General features: G+C 51.2%; 1 protein-coding gene across 1 annotated transcript in view; it reads right to left on the reverse strand.

Annotated features, from left to right (window-relative positions):
• Positions 1-18,134, reverse strand: part of RAB11FIP4 (RAB11 family interacting protein 4) — a 149,895-nt gene extending 131,761 nt beyond the window's left edge. Inside the window, exon 1 of the mRNA XM_017890941.1 lies at positions 18,005-18,134. The gene's annotated coding sequence lies outside the window, so the exon portion shown is untranslated. The remainder of the gene's footprint in view (positions 1-18,004) is intronic.
• Between the last annotated feature and the right edge of the window lie 6 nt (positions 18,135-18,140).

Consider the following 18,140-nt stretch of genomic DNA (forward strand, 5'->3'; position numbering starts at 1 on the left):
TTGCACTCCATGTGTTCACTCACTCAGTTGGCTAAGTAACACTGTGCCCCTGCTATGTACGCCCTGTAAATCCAGTACTGTGTACCAGTACAACACCCTGTGTTGGAGGCAGAGGGCTGCAGAAACCCAGCATCTGTCCTCATGCCAGGAGAACCACAGAAATAAATGCTTATCCCTGCTCCTCGAGTGCAGGGTGGGAACCAAGAGTGCTTGGGCTAAGAGGCTAGGTAGTCCTGCACATCTGTGGTTTCTTTCTACCCAACACTGAGCTGCCCCTCACCTGGTAGGTGCACCCTGATTTTCCTCTGGGAAGCTGCTCCTCCCCCATTCCCTGTAATTTGGGTGGACTGCCCCTGAGGATGGGCACCTGACGAGGCCTGGCCAAGTGGAGACTCACCCATTCCAAACGTAATTCTTTACATCAACTGGGAAAATAGCAAGCATCATTGAAACATGTAATAGATGCTGGGAAGACATTTGGTACAATTTACCATCTGGTCTTGAATAAAACTCTAACAAAAGGAGAACGGAGGGGAGAGGGGGTGGTCTTTATTAATATGCACAAGAATATTGACCTAAACCCAAGTACTGACAAGGTAGTTAGTGGTAGGAAGCTACTGTCCCTCCACTGTAAAAAATTACAAGGAAAGGATGATGGGGTCCTGCCTCCTCCATCCCTTACCAACCCTTATCCCTACTGGCTCCACCACCATCTGAGACCACACAGGGACCAGGGAACAGCCTCAGCCCAGCTAGCTGTGTGTGGCTGCCCAGATCAACTCTGTGGCCATCTGTGCGCATGTTTCACCTGGTCCATCATCCCTCCTCTGCTGCCTGGGACTTGGTTTTTCTGCCATGAGGATGGAGTCCCTCGATCCATAGCAGGAGGCCTGACTACCTCTTGCTGGCCCCCTTCCCTCTCTATTAGGCCACCTCTTGTGCCAACACCAGCCTTGACCTCTTCAGGATTCACTGCTTCCTTTGGGACCCTGTCTGTAAGACCACAGCCCCTGCCCCGGCTGTTCTCCTTGACTCACAGCTGGACCTGTGGCCAATGTTCCAGTGCATGTCAGTTGGGGCGATGTCTCTTGTGCCCACCCTGCTTGGCTCTAGAAATGCTGGCAGCTCCCATCTCAGAAGAAAAAGTAATTGAACTCAAAAGAAGACACAAAACAATGACTTTTGAACTGGATGGGATGGCTTACCTAGGAAATGCAAAGTCATCAACCAGAAAACTACTAGAAATAATAAATGAATTCATACCAGTGGTGAGATCAGAGAAAACATTTACAAAAAATCAATTGTATTCCTATATGCTAGTGACATGCAGCTAGGAAAATAACCAGTGGAAAAAAAGTACTGCATTATCAGCAGTAATAAAGCACATTCAATATTAAACATGTATTTAGTCCATTTGTAAAACATTTATTTTAAATATTAATATTTTGCTCCTATTGGGAGGACTAAATATAAATGTAAAGATGGCAGCTCTCTCTAATCTAATAGACTGAATGCAATACCAATTACAGACCCTGAAAAATGTGTTACATTCTTCAAAATCCATAAATAATGAAGACTATCAGAGGGATTTTTAAAAGGTAATAACGGTTGGCTCAATTAAAACTATATTATTCCAAGTCATAATGCTCAAAATGTTATAATGTTGCATTAAAAATAAAACAAAGAACTGTTGAGCATTAAAAAGAATGATGGTAACAAGGTACGACAGGCTGGGGAGGTAAGGAGCCAGGAGTTCATAGTGATACTCAGAAAAGCGGGGTGGAAGGAAAGACTTCCTTCTTTTTTTTTTTTTTTCTTTTTTTTTAACAGAACAATACTCTGTCTGTGGAAAGAATGAGAGAATTAGAAAAATCACCATTTGGCAACCACCAGTGTAATTTACTCAGGCAAGGGGCAGCAGTGGATGCTAAAACTATTCTGTGAACCAAACGTTTACACTGTCCCAAGGTATGGTCCCACAGATTACCTATTAATTATAAGGGGAGAAGTATCATTATGTTGAATAGATGAGGCAGATACCACCTTAACCAAGTGATTGAACGCAGCATCCCCAAAATAGAACAAATGAACATCATGTGGCCCTCATGAGATGCTCTGAGGACACACCACCACCTGTCCTTGCCAAAAACACTTACTGTGTATCTAACCTTGAGGAAACAGGCACATCCAGGTGATGGGACAGTCTATAGGACAACTGGCCCGGACTCCTCAGAAGCATCAATGTTATGACAACTGGGGAAATCTGATTATGAGCTGAATATTAGATGACATTGGTGAATTAATGTGAAATCCTTGGGTGATCACTGCGCTGCATTTGGGCAGGAAACTGTCAAATATTTATAGGAGAAAGGTCAAGATGTCTTCCATCTACTGAAAATGGTTCAAGCAAAACAAAACAACAGAAATGGAGATAGATGATAGATGGATAGATGGACAGACAGACAGATAAGAAGTAGAGTGAAAGCCAGCCGCAATGGCTCATGCCTGTAATCCCAGCACTTTGGGAGGCTGAGGTAGGATGATTGCTTGATCCCAGAAGTTCGAGACCAGCTTGAGTAATATAGCGAGACCCTCATTTCTATGAAAAATAAAAATAAATTAGCTGGGCGTGGTGGCACACACCTGTTAGTCCCAGCTACTCAAGAGGCTGAGGATCACTTGAGCCCAGGAAGTGGAGGCTGCAGTGAGCCAAGATCATACCACTGTACTCCAGCCTGGGTGACTGAGTAAAGCCTTGTCTCAAAAAAAAAAAAAAAAAAAAAAAAAAAAAAAAAAAAAAAATAGAGTGAAAGAAAAAACCAAACGTGGCAAAACACTAAACAGCTGGTGAGTTTACTGGGGGTTATAAACAAAATAGCTCATTTATTCTTGTTAGAGATGGATAAGTGTCTAACTACTAAAGAAGTGATAAATATAATCAGAAACAAAGCAGATGTGATACAACTGAAAGAACATATTCATACATAGGAAGACTTTTGAGCAGTAAGATATGATTAACAGAGAGAAAGAGGAAAGCAACAGAACAAGAAAAAATGGCATGACAAACAGTGCTGAGATATATAGAACTGACTTTAAAATAAAGGGCAAAACAAATATTCCCCTTGATAAATGCTCAAAAAAGATCGATAGGACGGTTTATGCAGAAAGAAATACCAAGAGTAAATAGCAACATGGAGAAAATGCAAAGTCTCACGAGCAATTAAAATGCAAGTGTACTGAAATCCCAGCACTTTGGGAGGCCGAGACGGGTGGATCACGAGGTCAGGAGATCGAGACCATCCTGGCTAACACGGTGAAACCCCGTCTCTACTAAAACATACAAAAGCTAGCCGGGCGCGGTGGCGGGCGCCTGTAGTCCCAGCTACTCGGGAGGCTGAGGCAGGAGAATGGCGTAAACCCGGGAGGCGGAGCTTGCAGTGAGCTGAGATGCGGGCACTGCACTCCAGCCCGGGTGACAGAGCGAGACTCCGTTTCAAAAAAAAAAAAAAAAAAAAAAAAAAAGCAAGTGTAAAGAAGCCGTGAAATAGCACCACACGCCTATCAACCTGGCAGAAGCAAATATATGAAAATAGTAGTGCTGATGGGGCCGTGCAGAAACAGCACCCTCGTGCCTGCAGCAAGGCTTGCTTTGAGGCAGGGGAGAGAGAAGGAGAAGACGCGACCATTTTTAGAAAAGGTGACCAGAAGCCCAAAGCCAGTGCCTCTGGCCAGACAAGTGAACAGACAGGCCCTAGATTCCACCCACCCAGTGTCTAGGACGTGCCCCCTGGGGAGTCAGGGGTTGTGAGACGCCCACACCAGAGGCCACTCCTCTGGCTGGCAGCTGAGCACCTGGGCTGGGAGCAGAGCCCAAGGGACAGTCAGTGGTACTGAGGGAGGTGCAGCTCAGCTCAGGGTACCCAGGACTCCTCCTCCAGGCTTTCAGCAGTGAGCCTGGCTTCAGACATCCCCCCTTCTGCCCTCTAGAGGGCATCATCTGGGGAGCAAAGCGCCCCCTGGGCTCCACCCTGCTTGCACCAGAGCAGGGGCTGAGTCCAGGGGTTGACCAGCTGGCCCAGGTGCCCTGCCAGGTGGGCTGGGCTCAGTGAGCTGGGCTGGGCAGAGCAGAGCCCAGAGCAGACACTAATAGTGACTGGTGTGAGGGCCAGTCCATGCTGGGATGAAGCAGGGGTGGGAGAGGGAGGAGACACCAGCATCTCTTGAGCAGACTCAGGCACAGTAAATACCACGAGGTGAAAAAGGTCACGACAGCTCACACTCAGCAATCATAGCCACATGTGGGTTTTAAGGTACAGAAATTCAATTTAGTGCGAGTTAGCTTTCTTTCTCTACTATAAAAGTAAAACTCAGTATAAAGAAAACTAAGAAAAACTAGGTATAAAGTAGTTTAAACTTCTAAATCAAGAACAATATTTGATAACTTTTCTGTTTTTAAAATAAAGAGCAGGCTGGGTGCGGTGGCTCACGCCTGTAATCCCAGTACTTTGGGAGGCCAAGGGGGGCGGATCGCCTGAGGTCAGGAGTTTGAGACCAGCCTTGCCAACGCAGTGAAACCCCGTCTCTACTAAAAATACAAAAAATTAGCCAGGCGTGGTGGCACAAACACCTGTAGTCTCAGCTACTTGGGAGGCAGAGGCAGGAGAATCGCTTGAACCAGGGAGGTAGAGGCTGCAGCGAGCCGAGATCACACCACTGCACTCCAGCCTGGGCGACAGAGCGAGACTCCATCTCAAAAAAAAAAAAAAAAAAAAAAAAAGAGCAGCTGCCCTTGGAACGATTCCTGAGAGCCAGGGCAGGCGCTGCAGCCGTGTGAGCTTGGCAGGCATATGAGCGCCACCTGCACTGGACCCAGGGCTCCAGCACCCAGTCACCAAGGTGGGAATCATGGAGGACCCATGTGAATGCCTCCAGACCACCTGGGAGCCTCCCTCTGACCCTCCCCTTCTCTCCATCCTCAGGGTCCCCTCTCCTTGCCCCTGAACTGGGACAGAAACCTCCCACCTCAGCCCCTTCTCCCCGACCCACGCTACTTCTAGGTGGGTTTGTCTAAAGGCATTAGAGCAGTGTGGCCCTCTGCTGAAACCTCTTCAACATTTTATCCCGACACCTTTGGGATAAAATCAAGCCCTGCCACATCCTGCCTCCAGCCTGCCTGGTCAGCCCCTCCACCCCTGCAGGTGGGCCTCTGCACAGGTAGGTCTCACCTTTGGCATACCTATCCTTCCCTCCACCCTGGCAGACCCTGTTCCAAACTCAGCCCCACCATCCATTTCTGGAGTCCCACTCCAGAAAGCCTTTCTCATCTTCCAGACTCTCCTGTCTTCATGCTTCAGCCACACCTGCACAAGCCGGTGCCCTTCCCGCAGTTCTGACCAAGGTTTCCATGTCAGTCCCCCTCCCCTACTGCAAGGAAGGGATCCCTTCTTACTCATCTGTATACCCTCTGGCCCCAAACATGACACAGAATCAGACCTCAAAAATATCTGTAAAACAGTGGATCAGAGAGCTGACTCAGAAAACCTAGAGTTGGTGGTAATGGTCATTTTAACAAATATATGTGGCACTTACTATGTCACGTGTCACTAGTTTTGAGGGTTTAACATGCATTGCTAATATTATCCCCATTATACAGATGAGGAGACTGAGGCATAAAGAGGTTAGGTAACTTCTCAGAGTCACGCAGCAAGTAAGTTGCAGAGCTGGGTCTCAAACCAGATGTGCCTGACACTAGGGCCCAGCTCCCAGCCACTTCCCTAGGGCAGGGAGAGAACCTGAGAGATGGCCTGGCCTGATCTGAGGTGCTGTAGAAAAGTGGAAGTAGGGAAGGGGTAGGAGAGCAGGATGGGGCCGAGGCCAGCTGGGGCTGCAGGGCCTCTGACTGGGGAGGATCTGCAGTGCAGGCTGAGGAGGATGCAGGAACAGGAGCCTGTGGTCCAGGGATGGCGGTGTGGCCAACTGGAGACACAGAAGACTCAGCCCCACACAGCCTGGGCCTGCAGAGAATTACCTACGAGTGCCTGGCAGGAAATCGGAGCAGTCAGAGAAACAAACGCACACCTCCTGGGGTCATGGAATCACCACTTGAACAAGAAGTGGTGCAGATGCATAATTCCGGGCACAGTTCGCTGGCAGCCTCCCTCCCTGCCCAGTGCTGGGATGCAGTGCCCATGAGAGGGCCCCTGGCCACCCATCCTGCAGATCCCAGACCTACTTCTGATCTGTGCATTTCCCAACCAAGACCACCCCAGGCTCAAATTCCCCAGCCAGAGGAAGCCTCAAATTTTAGATTTCTCCAATGTTAGATTTCTGGAACTCAGATCAGGTCACTCTCTCCCTCCTCTGACCTTCTAAGAACATAGGACCCCCACTGTAGGAAGCTAAAAGGCAGCTTTAGAACTTGACAGACCTGGGTTCAAATCCCAGCTCCTCCAGTTTACTCAAGACCCTGGACAAGTCACTTCATCTCTTGGAGCCTCCTGGTTGCCGTGAGGATGAAGGGGATTAAGAAATACAAAGGCAGGGCCGGGCGTGGTGGCTCATGCCTGTAATCCCAACACTTTGGGAGGCCGAGATGGGTGGATCATGAGGTCAGGAGATCGAGACCATCCTGGCCAACATGGTGAAACCCCATCTCTACTAAAAATTCAAAAAAACTTAGCCGGGCATGGTGGGGGGCCCCTCTAGTCCCAGGTACTCAGGAGGCTGAGGCAGGAGAATGGCATGAAACTGGGATGCAGAGCTTGCAGTGAGTCGAGATTTCACCACTGCACACCAGCCTGCGCAACAGAGCGAGACTCTGTTTCAAATAAATAAAAATAAAATAAAATAATCTGAGCCTTCACTTTTCTCAGCAAGACCCCAGCTCTTGCCAGACCCAATTGCCTGTGTAGGAAGTGAGAAGTCATAAAAGGAGTCGATTCCGTAGAGGGCAGGAATTACTGCCTGCATCACTCAGTAGCCAAGAGACAGGGACATGCTTCTCTTGGATGAGGTGCTGCTGCTCATCCAAAACTCATCTGAGCTACTTAGACTCTCCCAGCTCCTGAGCCCTCCCGAAAGTCACCATCTGGTCCCTGTTCCAGCCTGAGTTCTCAGTCTCCCTGCCCTTCCTGTCCCTTTACTACATGGAGACACTTGTCACTCCCTGAAAATACCAGTCCCCATCCCTGGGTCTGTGCTTAGGACTTGTGCATGACTGATACTCAGGAAGTGGTAGATGGTGGGTGGATGGATGGATGGATGGATGGATGGATGGATAGATGGATGGATGGATGGATGGACAGATGGGGAGGCTAGGGAAGTGGGAGGAAGGGTGGATGAACAGATGGGTGGGCTAAGGGGTGAGTGGCTAATGAGTGGATGGGTGGATGGATGGATGGATGGGCGGTTGGCTGGACGGATGGATCAGGAGGTACATGGTTGGGTATATATGGCTGGACGGAAGGGATGATGGATGGGTAAGTGGATGCTTAGGTGAACGGGCAGGCAGATGGCTGGATGAATGGGTGGAGGAAGTGTGAGCAGATGGAACTCTAGGAGATAGACTTCAGCTCGTTATATGAACAAGAACTCAGCCAGAGCTCTGCCAGGTGAGAATGGGCTTGCCTTGGGAGGCAGCGTGTCCCTATCTCTTGGCTACTGAGTGATGCAGGCGCTGAATGGGAGTCTCACTGAATGACCTCTACTCCCCTTCTGGTTTTTGTTTTGGTTCAAATCAATCCTCTGTCTATCCTGTCGAGGTGCTGGCCTTAGACTGGGATTTTCCTGGGGACAGTGCCCATTGTAGGTTCATGTGTCACCAGCAAACACTTTGGAGGAAGCTGGCAATCTTCTCTGGGTTTTGTGCCTGTAAGCCCTGAGCCACAGCAACTGAAGTGTGTGTTGGACTCAAGGCCTTGGTCTCCAGGGAAGCCAGAGGTCCTCACAGCTGGAATCTGGGCTACGGCTGTATGCTCCCCGTCTTGGGTCACGGGTTGTTATAGAAACCTATAAGGATTCGGGGCTGCTCTGCTCATCCTGCCCCCAAGGACACAGAAGCTATGGCAATGGGTCCTCAGCAGTGACCTCAGGGGTGACAGGTTGCAGGGAATTGGTGGCCCTAAGCTGTGGCCCACGGGGGAGTCTCCAAGAATCTGAAGATGCTGGGGCAAGCCTTATTTTTTTTTTTTTTTTTTTTTTTTTTTTTTGAGATGGAGCCTGGCTCTGTCGCCCAGGCTGGAGTGCAGTGGCGCGATCTCGGCTCACTATAAGCTCCGCTTCCCGGGTTCACGCCATTCTCCTGCCTCAGCCTCCCCAGTAGCTGGGACTACAGTCGCCCACCATCATGCCCAGCTAATTTTGTTTTTGTATTTTTAGTAGAGACGGGGTTTCACCGTGTTAGCCAGGATGGTCTCGGTCTCCTGACCTCGTGATCTGCCCGCCTCGGCCTCCCAGAGTGCTGGGATTACAGGCGTGAGCCACCGCACCTGTCCAAGTCTGGCTTTTAAAGGGGGCCAGGCCACACCTGGGTCAGCTTCTGTAAACTCCTTTGTTGTGGGCAGTGAGATGAGACCCAAGGACCAGGATAGAAGGAAGGGGAGAAAGAGCCCAAGATGTGCCAGGTGGGGCTGGGCTGAAGCGTGGTCCCCAGACCTGTCCAATGCAATAAAACGGCTTTTTTTTTTTTTTGAGACAAAGTCTCACTCTGTCACCTAGGCTGGAGTGCAGTGGTGCAATCGGCTCACTGCAACCTCCTCCTCCTGGGTTTAAGTGATTCTCCTGCCTCAGCCTCCTGAGTAGCTGAGATTACAGGTGTGCGCCATCACCCCGGCTAATTTTGTATTTTAATAGAGATGGAGTTTCACCATTTTGGCCAGGCTGGTCTCAAACTCCTGACCTCAGGTGATCTGCCTGCCTTGGCCTCCCAAAGTGCTGGGATTACACTCAGGTCTCACAGGCCAACGTGGAGCTCCTGAGTCCTCACCCAGCCCTCTTCCTCTCTGCCTCCCCACCCAGCAACGGCAGCCTGTCTCCAAAGTCTCCTCTTGTTCACTCTCACTGCCAATCGGCTCCATTTTCAAGATCCAGCCACTGCTCCACAGCTTCTCCTCTGCTCCCAGCCCCCAGCACCCATCACCTGGGTGAAGCAGCAGCCTTGGCACTGGTCTCCCTGCCTCTCCCAGCCCCTTCTGCCTCTCCGAGGAGGCACATGGCAGCCAGGGTGGTCCCCAGTAAACCTAAGTCTGATCCTATTTCTCCTCTGCTCAGAACCATTTGGAGGCTTCCATCTCATTCCAAGAAAGCCAAAGCCCCTGCAGGGAAGACCGCAGGAACTGGCCCGCCCTTGTCATCGGGCTCACTGTGCCTCTAAGCCCCGGGGCAGGCTCCTGTCCTGAGACATATGCAAGGTGCAGCCCCCACTTCATTCTGGGCACCACCTCAATATCCATCTATGACATTGTTCTAAGTACACTGGCTTTTGTTTCGGCACTAATGTTTTTTTCTGCCACTTACCCGCACCTGACAGTTGTTTCTATTCCTTTGTCTGTCTCTTTCCTGTGCCCCCAATCAGAATGCGAGCCCAGGTCCCTGTTGTTTCCTGTTTCCCAGTGCCCAGGGCAGGGTTGGCACACAGTAGGTACCCACGATGTTAATGCAATAAAATGGCTTTTTTTTTTTTTTTTTGAGACAAAGTCTCACTCTGTCACCTAGGCTGGAGTGCAGTGGTGCAATCGGCTCACTGCAACCTCCTCCTCCTGGGTTTAAGTGATTCTCCTGCCTCAGCCTCCTGAGTAGCTGAGATTACAGGTGTGCGCCATCACCCCGGCTAATTTTGTATTTTAATAGAGATGGAGTTTCACCATTTTGGCCAGGCTGGTCTCAAACTCCTGACCTCAGGTGATCTGCCTGCCTCGGCCTCCCAAAGTGCTGGGATTACAGGCTTGAGCCACTGTGCTGGGCCTAGGAATAAAATTTATTTATTTTTATTTTTTGAGACGGAGTCTTGCTCTGTCACCCAGGCTGGGGTGCAGTGGTGCAATCTCAGCTCACTGCAACCTCTGCCTCCCAGGTTTGAGCAATTCTCCTGTCTCAGCCTCCCAAGTAGCTGGGACTACAGGCGCATGCCACCACGCTCAGCTCATTTTTGTATTTTTAGTAGAGATGGGGTTTCACTATGTTTGTCAGGCTGGTCTCGAACTCCTGACCTCAAGTGATTCACTGCCTTAGCCTCCCAAAGTGCTGGGATTACAGGGTTGAGCCACCACACCTGGCCTAGGAATAAAAATTTTTGGCTGGGTGTGGTGGCTCACACCTGTAATCCCAGAACTCTGGGAAGCCAAGGCGGGCAGATCACGAGGTCAGGAGATCAAGAACATCCTGGCTAACACGGTGAAACCCCATCTCTACTAAAAAATACAAAAAATTAGCCAGGCGTAGTGGTGGGCGCCTGTAGTCACAGCTACTTGGGAGGCTGAGGCAGGAGAATGGTGTGAACCCAGGAGGCAGAGCTTGCAGTGAGCCAAGATCATGCCACTGCACTCCAGCCTGGGTGACAGAGCAAGACTCTGTCTCAAAAAAAAAAAATTTTTTTTTTACATCTGGACCCATGTTAAGGGTAAATGTAAGGGATACTTGCATAAAATCAACTCTAAAAAAATTTCAGCACATTTACGCAATAACTTGGGGCTGGGAGGACAGCAGTGACTTGGGCAAGCCATAAGCCATTTCCAGGCCAGCGGGCATTTCCCCTCCATCCTGCCCAGGTTGGCGTGACTCAGCTCTAAGAGTCAATCTCAGCCAGCTGCTGGGTTCCCCTTCTGCACTGTTCCTGGTGGCACTGCTCAGGGCTGGGGTGGGGACGACTGCTGGGTGGGCCAAAGGGGTGCTACAACAGGAAGGGAAGGAGCCCTCCACCCTCCACTCCAGGACTGAGGCAGAACCCCCTCCACCACGTGGACCTATTCCTGCTGGCAGCAGGTTGCCCAGGCTGGGGCACCGTTGTCCAGGAGCCTGCTGCCCACCCTAGCAACACACTGTCCTCCAAGGCAGTGTTGCCCATCACCGACTTTTTAAGGTGGTGGAGGCCCTGCTAAAGGAAAAAGGGGTGGCTTTGTAGCCCTCACCCCCATTCCCAGGTTCCTGGGCTCCCTACTTCTCGCCCACCAGCCCAGGCAGCACACAGGAATCTTCTGGCCCAGCCTCTCCTCCCTCCGCCCAGTCCTTTCTTCTTTTCCTCTTTGGTTTTCTTCCCGGTGCTGGGGAAGGCTCCTAGGCCTCAGAGCCGGGGCCAGGTCTGAAAGCCATGCTGCCTGTCCAGCCTCCTGTCCTACCTGTACAGGGTGAACATCCCACTTCATGGGCTGTATGCCCCTAAGGGAAGCTTGTGGATGGTTCAAGGTTCTCTACCCACTGAAACCCCTCAGAGGGTACGTCTTGCTGATGGGAAGGGCTGATTCTTCCCCCTACTCAGGTCTACACGTCCCCCATTCAAGTCTCACCAATGGAGGCAGGGATCACACCCCCCAACCAGAGCACGGCCCCTCAACACTGGCGCTTCCTTCTCTAGAACTCCAGTGTCTTGGGAATGATGCTGGAACTCAGCAAAGTTTTGCCAAATGGATTCAGGCTTCATCAAGAGTGTCTCACAGGCCTGTAATCCCAGCACCTTGGGAGGCTCAGGCGGGTGGATGACCTGAGGTCAGGAGTTAAAAGACCAGCCTGGCCAACATGGCAAAACCCCGTCTCTACTAAAAATACAAAAATTAGCCAGGTGTGGTGGCACATGGCTGTGTAATCCCAGCTACTCAGGAGGCTGAGGTGAGAGAATCACTTGAACCCCAGAGGTGGAGGTTGCAACGAGCCAAGATGGCGCCACTGCACTCCAGTCTGGGCGACAGAGTGAGACTCCACCCCAAAAAAAAAAAAAAAAAAAAACAAAACAGAAAAAAAGAGTGTCTGACAAAAAATTAGCTGAGCATGGTGGCATATACTTGCAGTGCCAGCTACTTGGGAGGCTGGGGTGGGAGGACGGTTTGAGCCCAAGAGCTCGAGGCTACAGTGAGTCGTGATGCAGCCCTGAACTCCAGCCAGAGCTACGAAGCCAGAGCCTGTTTCAATTAAAAAAAAAAAAAAAAAAAAAAAAAAAAAAAAAAGGCAGGGGCGTGTCTGACAAGAAGGATGAGTCCCAGCAGACTTCCTGCATCTGGCCTCCTCCCAGCACAGCCAAACCGGTGGGCATGAGAGGCCAGAGGGTGCCCCAGCTAGGACTCGTCCTCCCACCCCAATGCAGAGTGTGGTGCCACGAGCCCATCCCCAGGGCCCAAGGGACCCCAGCCTTGGCCCCACTTCCATGATGACCTCCAACCTCAGGAGCACAGTTCCCCAGAAGCATAGGAAAGAGAAGGTCTCTCTGGGCCCAGTCCTGTCCTGCTCCCACCTCAGGTCCCAGGCACTCCCACCTTTCCTGCCAGGCTCAGAGCCCCTGGGCCTTCCTTCTGATGTGCCAGCCTTGTTACTCTGCATGGTGGCCTCATTAGGGTGGGGTACACAGAGGCTGCCTGGTCTCAAAAGAGCACCTTTAACTATCACCTTTTGGGAGTGGCTTGTTGGGGCTTTGCCGGCCTTCCAGGCCCCTGTCAATTCTGCACCCCTTGCCACTGCCCAAGTTAGGCTGCTTTTCCTCTCTTACCATGTGCCACATGGAGGCCTTCTGCCTCCAATCCTGCTCCCCATCCCCTGTTCTCCCACACACATCCACTCTTGGCTGCCTAGGTCTCCTCACTGCCTACAGGGAACCACTGATCTGGCCCTACCTTCCCCTTCACCCCCTCTTCCGGCCACAGCTAAGGGGATACAGTTGTTTCTTCCCCATTATCCAATCCCCACTCATGAGCAGAGGAGCTTTAGTTCCAGGTGCTCCTGTTCCTGGAAGCCCCATGTATCTCAGAAGACATCGACCCCAGCCCCAGGGCTGGCTCCTGGCTGGTCTCAGCCCATCCTAGCACCCCAACCCTTTTGCCATTTCAAAGACCCAGGCTTAAGCCAAGTGACACTAGCAATTCCCCGATAGCGGGCATTAGCTCAGAGGGGACCTGAGGACTCAGGGAGCCCAATGGGGACCATTATTTCATCTCCAAGCAGGCAGGACAGGCCCGCTGACCAGAGTAGATGGTGCTGTGTTAATGCATGGCAGAGGCCTACTTGGTGATCCTTATTTCCATTTTTCTAGCAAGAAGGACGGTCTTCAAACTGGAAAGGGAAGAGGACCATGTCACAAGGAAGTGTGGTCCAGGACATCTCTGGCTGCTTTCAATGTCTGCCATTCTGATTGCCGAGGGGACGCAAGAGGGGCAGGAATACCACAGCTGGTTAAGGAGGGTAAGTTGAGCACACAGAGGCCAGTGCCAGATCTTGACCTCAATTTCTAGCAAATCCCCAGCCTAGAACAGCCTCTCCAAAATGCTTGCAAGTGTTAAGAAAATAATAATAATGACAAGGAGAGCGCCAGCAATTCTGATATTATGCCTACTCTGTGCAGATACTTGGCTAAGCCCTTTGTATGTATTAACTCACTCAAACTCCAAAATAACCCTATGGAATGGGGCCTCTGATCAGTTCCATTTGATGGATGAGTAAATAGAGGCCTAAAGAGGTTAGGGAGACTACGCAATACATCAGGAAGGCAACGCGGGGTCAGGGTGTTGAGCCATCATGTTACATATTTATCAGAGTCCTGCTCCCCTGGCACTGTAGACTTTCAGGGTCAGGGCAGTGGTATGCCCCATCCCTCAAAATCTTCCTTCTTCCCTCTCTTCCTCCCTCCCTCCTTCTTTCTTTTCTTTCTTTTCTTTTCTTTTTTTTTTTTTTTGTGGCACGGTCTCACTCTGTCACCCAGGCTGGAATGCAGTGATGTAATCTCAGCTCACTGCAATCTCTGCCTCCTGGGTTCAAGCGATTCTCCTGCGTCAGCCTCCCGACTAGCTGGGATTACAGGTGCATGCCACTACACCAGGCTAATTTTTGTATTTTTTGTAGAGATGGGGGTCTCACCATGTTGCCCAGACTGGTCTCGAACTCCTGAGCTCCAGCAATCCTCCCACCTCAGCCTCCCAAAGTTTTAGGATTACAGGTATGAGCCACCACACCTGGGCCATTGTCTCCTCTTTTCTGCTGTGATACCTAGGTCAACAAAGTAGGGAACTATCAGGGACTAACCTAATCCATAAATAACATTATTAAGTAACGTTCATACTTGATACAGACTTCCTTAGTTTTTACCTAATGTCCTCTTCTTGGTTCTAGGGTCCCATTCAGGACACCACACTGCATTTGGTCATCTGCCTCCTTAGTCTCCACTTGGCCGTGACAGTGTCTCAGAATTTCCTTGTTTTGGATGACCTTGACACATTTGACAGATGCTAATCAGGCATTTTGTAGAATGCCTCTCGGTTGGGATTTGTCTGGTGTTTTTCTCAGGGCTAGACTGGGATTACCGGTTTGGGAGGAAGACCACAGAGGAAAAGGTCTGTTCTCACCACATCACACCAAGGGTATATGCCATCATCATAACCTGTCACTATCAGTGTTGGCCTTGATCACCTTCTGAGACCGTGTTTGCTGGGTTTCTCCACTATACAGTTGCTCTTCCCCTCCCCTTTCCAAACTCTACCCTTTATAAGGAAGCCACCACACACATCTCATGCTTACAGGGTGTGAAATTATGCTTTACTTCCTCAGTGGGACAATTATTAGCATATGTTATTTGGATTTCTTCTCTACGAGAGATTTTCCTATTTATTTATTATTCATTTGTTCAATAATTTATACTATATATACTTCATTATGGCCTCATGGATATTTATTTCATACTTTACGACCTAGTATATTTTGGTTTCTGTAAAGCATTTGATCCTGGTATCCCTGGTATTCTCGGGGTAGGTGGTAAACTGTGGACAATCAGCTGTAAGTTCACTGAACTCCATATCTATTGAATGAGCATTATCCACCCCAGAGCACCAAGTGGCTGGGAAATCAATGCCACTGCCTGATTTTAAAGCAAATGAAATAGAAACAGAGTACACTGCATTTTGTAAGGGAGGCCCCCTCCACCGCTGGAAAACAACGCTCCAATTTTGTAATGCATCAGGGGATATGATGGGTAGTGAGTAGAGATGCAAAGTATATTTCCACAGGTCTCGGTCAATACAGTGTGAACAGAGAACCACCCCTACAAGTGCCTCAGGGCCCTGTCCATGGTCCTGCCCCGCATGTTTAACCAGCCTTGTGGATTCAGACACACCAAGCACTGCTTCTCCAGCCCGCAGGCAGCAGCACAGCTGAGACTGACAGAGGTAGGATGCTAGATTCTCTTTCTTGACACATACAATGCGAGGAAATGAACAAGACGAAATTAAATGGGAATAAGGGCCAAGAAACAGGCTTATATTCCAGAAATTATTGACACAGATAACAGGCGCGAATGCTTCCACGAGCCAGGATTGTTAAAAGAAAAAAGAAAAAAAAAAAAAGAAAAGAAAAGAAAAAGGAATTGTGCTACAGTAAGAGAGACTAAAAGGTGACAACAACCAAATACACTGCACAGTCCTGGAGAGGAAACAGCAAAAATGGACATTTTGCGGTCAAATAGGGAAATCTGAAAAAGGTCTGCATATTAAACGAGATGAAAATTTATTGAAGCAGAAAAGTGATGATCATTTACTGGCAAAAAAATCAGGTTACAAAACAGTATGCACAGTATGATCTCATTTTCTGGAGAAAATTGACATATAAGCATGGAAACAGCTCTGGAAAGGTCTGACAGAAGTGTCATTGAGGCGCTGCGGGAGAGATAGGACACAATACGTTTTATTTTGCTTGTCCCTATTTCCAGTTTTCTGCAGTGCATATCCACCGCTTCTGTAGTAATCTCAGAGTATGTTTTTAAAAGAAAGAAATCACTGACCCTCCCCCAAGGGTGGAGAATCCCTGGCTTGGCAGAGATTTCTAAAACAGATCCCTGGAGGTTTTGGTGGCCAGAAACTTAATATGAGTGGACAGTGCAGAGGCAGCCCCACCCTGAGCTGCGTGCATGTGTGAGGTCTTGGGGCTAGTGGAGTCCTGGGTGGGCGGGGGGGTGGTCTGCTGGTCCAGCCCTTTCATGTTATTGAGAGGAAAACTGAATCACAGAATTAGGCGATGGCAGCTCCAGGGCCAGAAGCCAGATGTCTGGCTACTGGGTCGTATGGAAATGGCCTAGGGCTTCAGGAACTGGGGTATTTGGCCTGGAGAAGGGAAAACGGGAGTAAGGTGCTAGGAAGGAGAGAAGGGGCATGAGTGCTATTTTCAAATATTTAAAGGCCCCGGCAAAGAAGAGAGACCCACGTGAGTCCCTGTGCAGAACGGTGATGACTAAGTGACGAGCAGGTCTGTCTCTAGAGTGTATGAGGGAGAAGGTTCTAATGGCAGGAACTATCCAGCTGGGGGAGAAGTGGGTGAGGCTTGCTGGGCACATGGCCGAGGTTGGTGGCCCCTGCCAGAGGTTGCTGGGAGACCCTTCCCACCACTGAGGCTCTGTGGTTCGGGGACTCCAGGTTTCAGCCAGAGCTGGTGGCTTCTTTACCCGACCTGCAGCCTGTGTTCTGAGAGGAAGGAGCGGGACTATACCTACACCAGGAGTCGGCTCAGCCTGCCCCAGATGGGAGCCACTGGGAAAAGGGAAGGGTGTGGCTGGCCTTTGGGGAAGAAAGGTCATGGTGGCAGCAGGCAGTGCCCCTCAGCAGAGCCCCACAGAGGGCAGCCTGGGCTCTCACAGGCACTGCAGTGGTGTTTCCTGGGGTGGGTACCTGAGTTCTCAAGCCCTGAAGCGGCCTCTCGCTCTTCTGCCCACCGCTCTCTGCAACTCACAGGTCCCGGCCCATGCCCAGGTGCCCGTGGAGAGAGAATTCTCCATTGCCTCTCACTGCCTGGTGACACGGAGGCACGGGTCCAACCTGGCCATCATCCCGCTTCCCCCATGTTCTGAAATGCCTGGTCTGACCTGTCCTGGGAACACAGTGCCAGCCAGTGCCCATTTGAGGCCCATGGCCCCAGGACCCCATGCAGGGCCTGAGGCCTTAGATGGTCTTGGAAACCCACTTCTCAGGGCTTTTGTCTCCAGGGGAAATCCCTGACCATTTCAGCCAGGTGGGTGTTCTGTCCTCCCCTTAAGACACAGTCCCCAGTCCCCATGCCGGTGCCACCAGAGGACTCTGGTGTGGTGATATGACTCCATCCACCCTACTGGCTGCACTGACCCTCCGCTTCCAGCCCTGTTAACAATCTATGTAAGTCCTGCTTTTCCCAAATAGATGCCACATGAAAGCCCTCTGCTCAGCCACCACTTCCCGAGCCTGGCTCTGCCTGGCCTGCTGCAGCCAACACAGCCGGCTGCCAGCCTGGCTGCCCAGCAGAGCCTGAATGACAGAGGTCACCCGGCACTGGGCCGGGAATACACGGTGGCCCCAGCAGACACCTCCTTCTATGTCTGGGCAGGGTGGGTGCAGCCAAGGAGCCAAGGCTGTAGAGCACCCCTACCTGTCCCTTTCACCCCCTGGCCCGGCCCAGCAGGGCGTACACAGACCCTTGCATCTTGGTCTCCGCAGCTGGGGGTGGGGTGGGGAGCCTGGGACCGGATTCTGGTAGCTCTCTCCCCAAGACAAGGGTGGATGTGCAGACCGCTCAGAAGAACCTGCACGGCCGAGGAGGGAAGGTGGGCACAGAAGCCACCCTGGGCGTGACGCGTGATGCTCGGGGCACAGGCGCCGGGGAGGGGGGGAAAGCGAGGGCCCGGCTGTGCCCGGGATACCCGGGGGACCGAGGTCCTGGGCTCCGGCGGAGGGAGGGGATTGGGAGGGAGGCCACTGCCTCGGGCCACGCGGGTGACCCGGCGGGAGAGCTGGGGGAGGGGCGGCGGGGCTGGGGGCTGGGCTGGGGTCCCTGGGCCGGGACTGGGGTCGGGCTAGCTTACCTCCTCGCCTTGGCCGAAGCGCAGTCCGAGCGCCGCGACGCGTTCCACGCGCAGGAAGCCGTCGGGGTCGCGGCCGCACACCTCGAACACCTCGCGCAGGCGGCGCACGGAGCGCAGCAGAGCCGCGGGGGCGCCC

This window comes from Rhinopithecus bieti, unplaced genomic scaffold (assembly GCF_001698545.2).
Source record: "Rhinopithecus bieti isolate Rb0 unplaced genomic scaffold, ASM169854v2 scaffold_19652, whole genome shotgun sequence".
Lineage (NCBI taxonomy): Eukaryota > Metazoa > Chordata > Mammalia > Primates > Cercopithecidae > Rhinopithecus > Rhinopithecus bieti.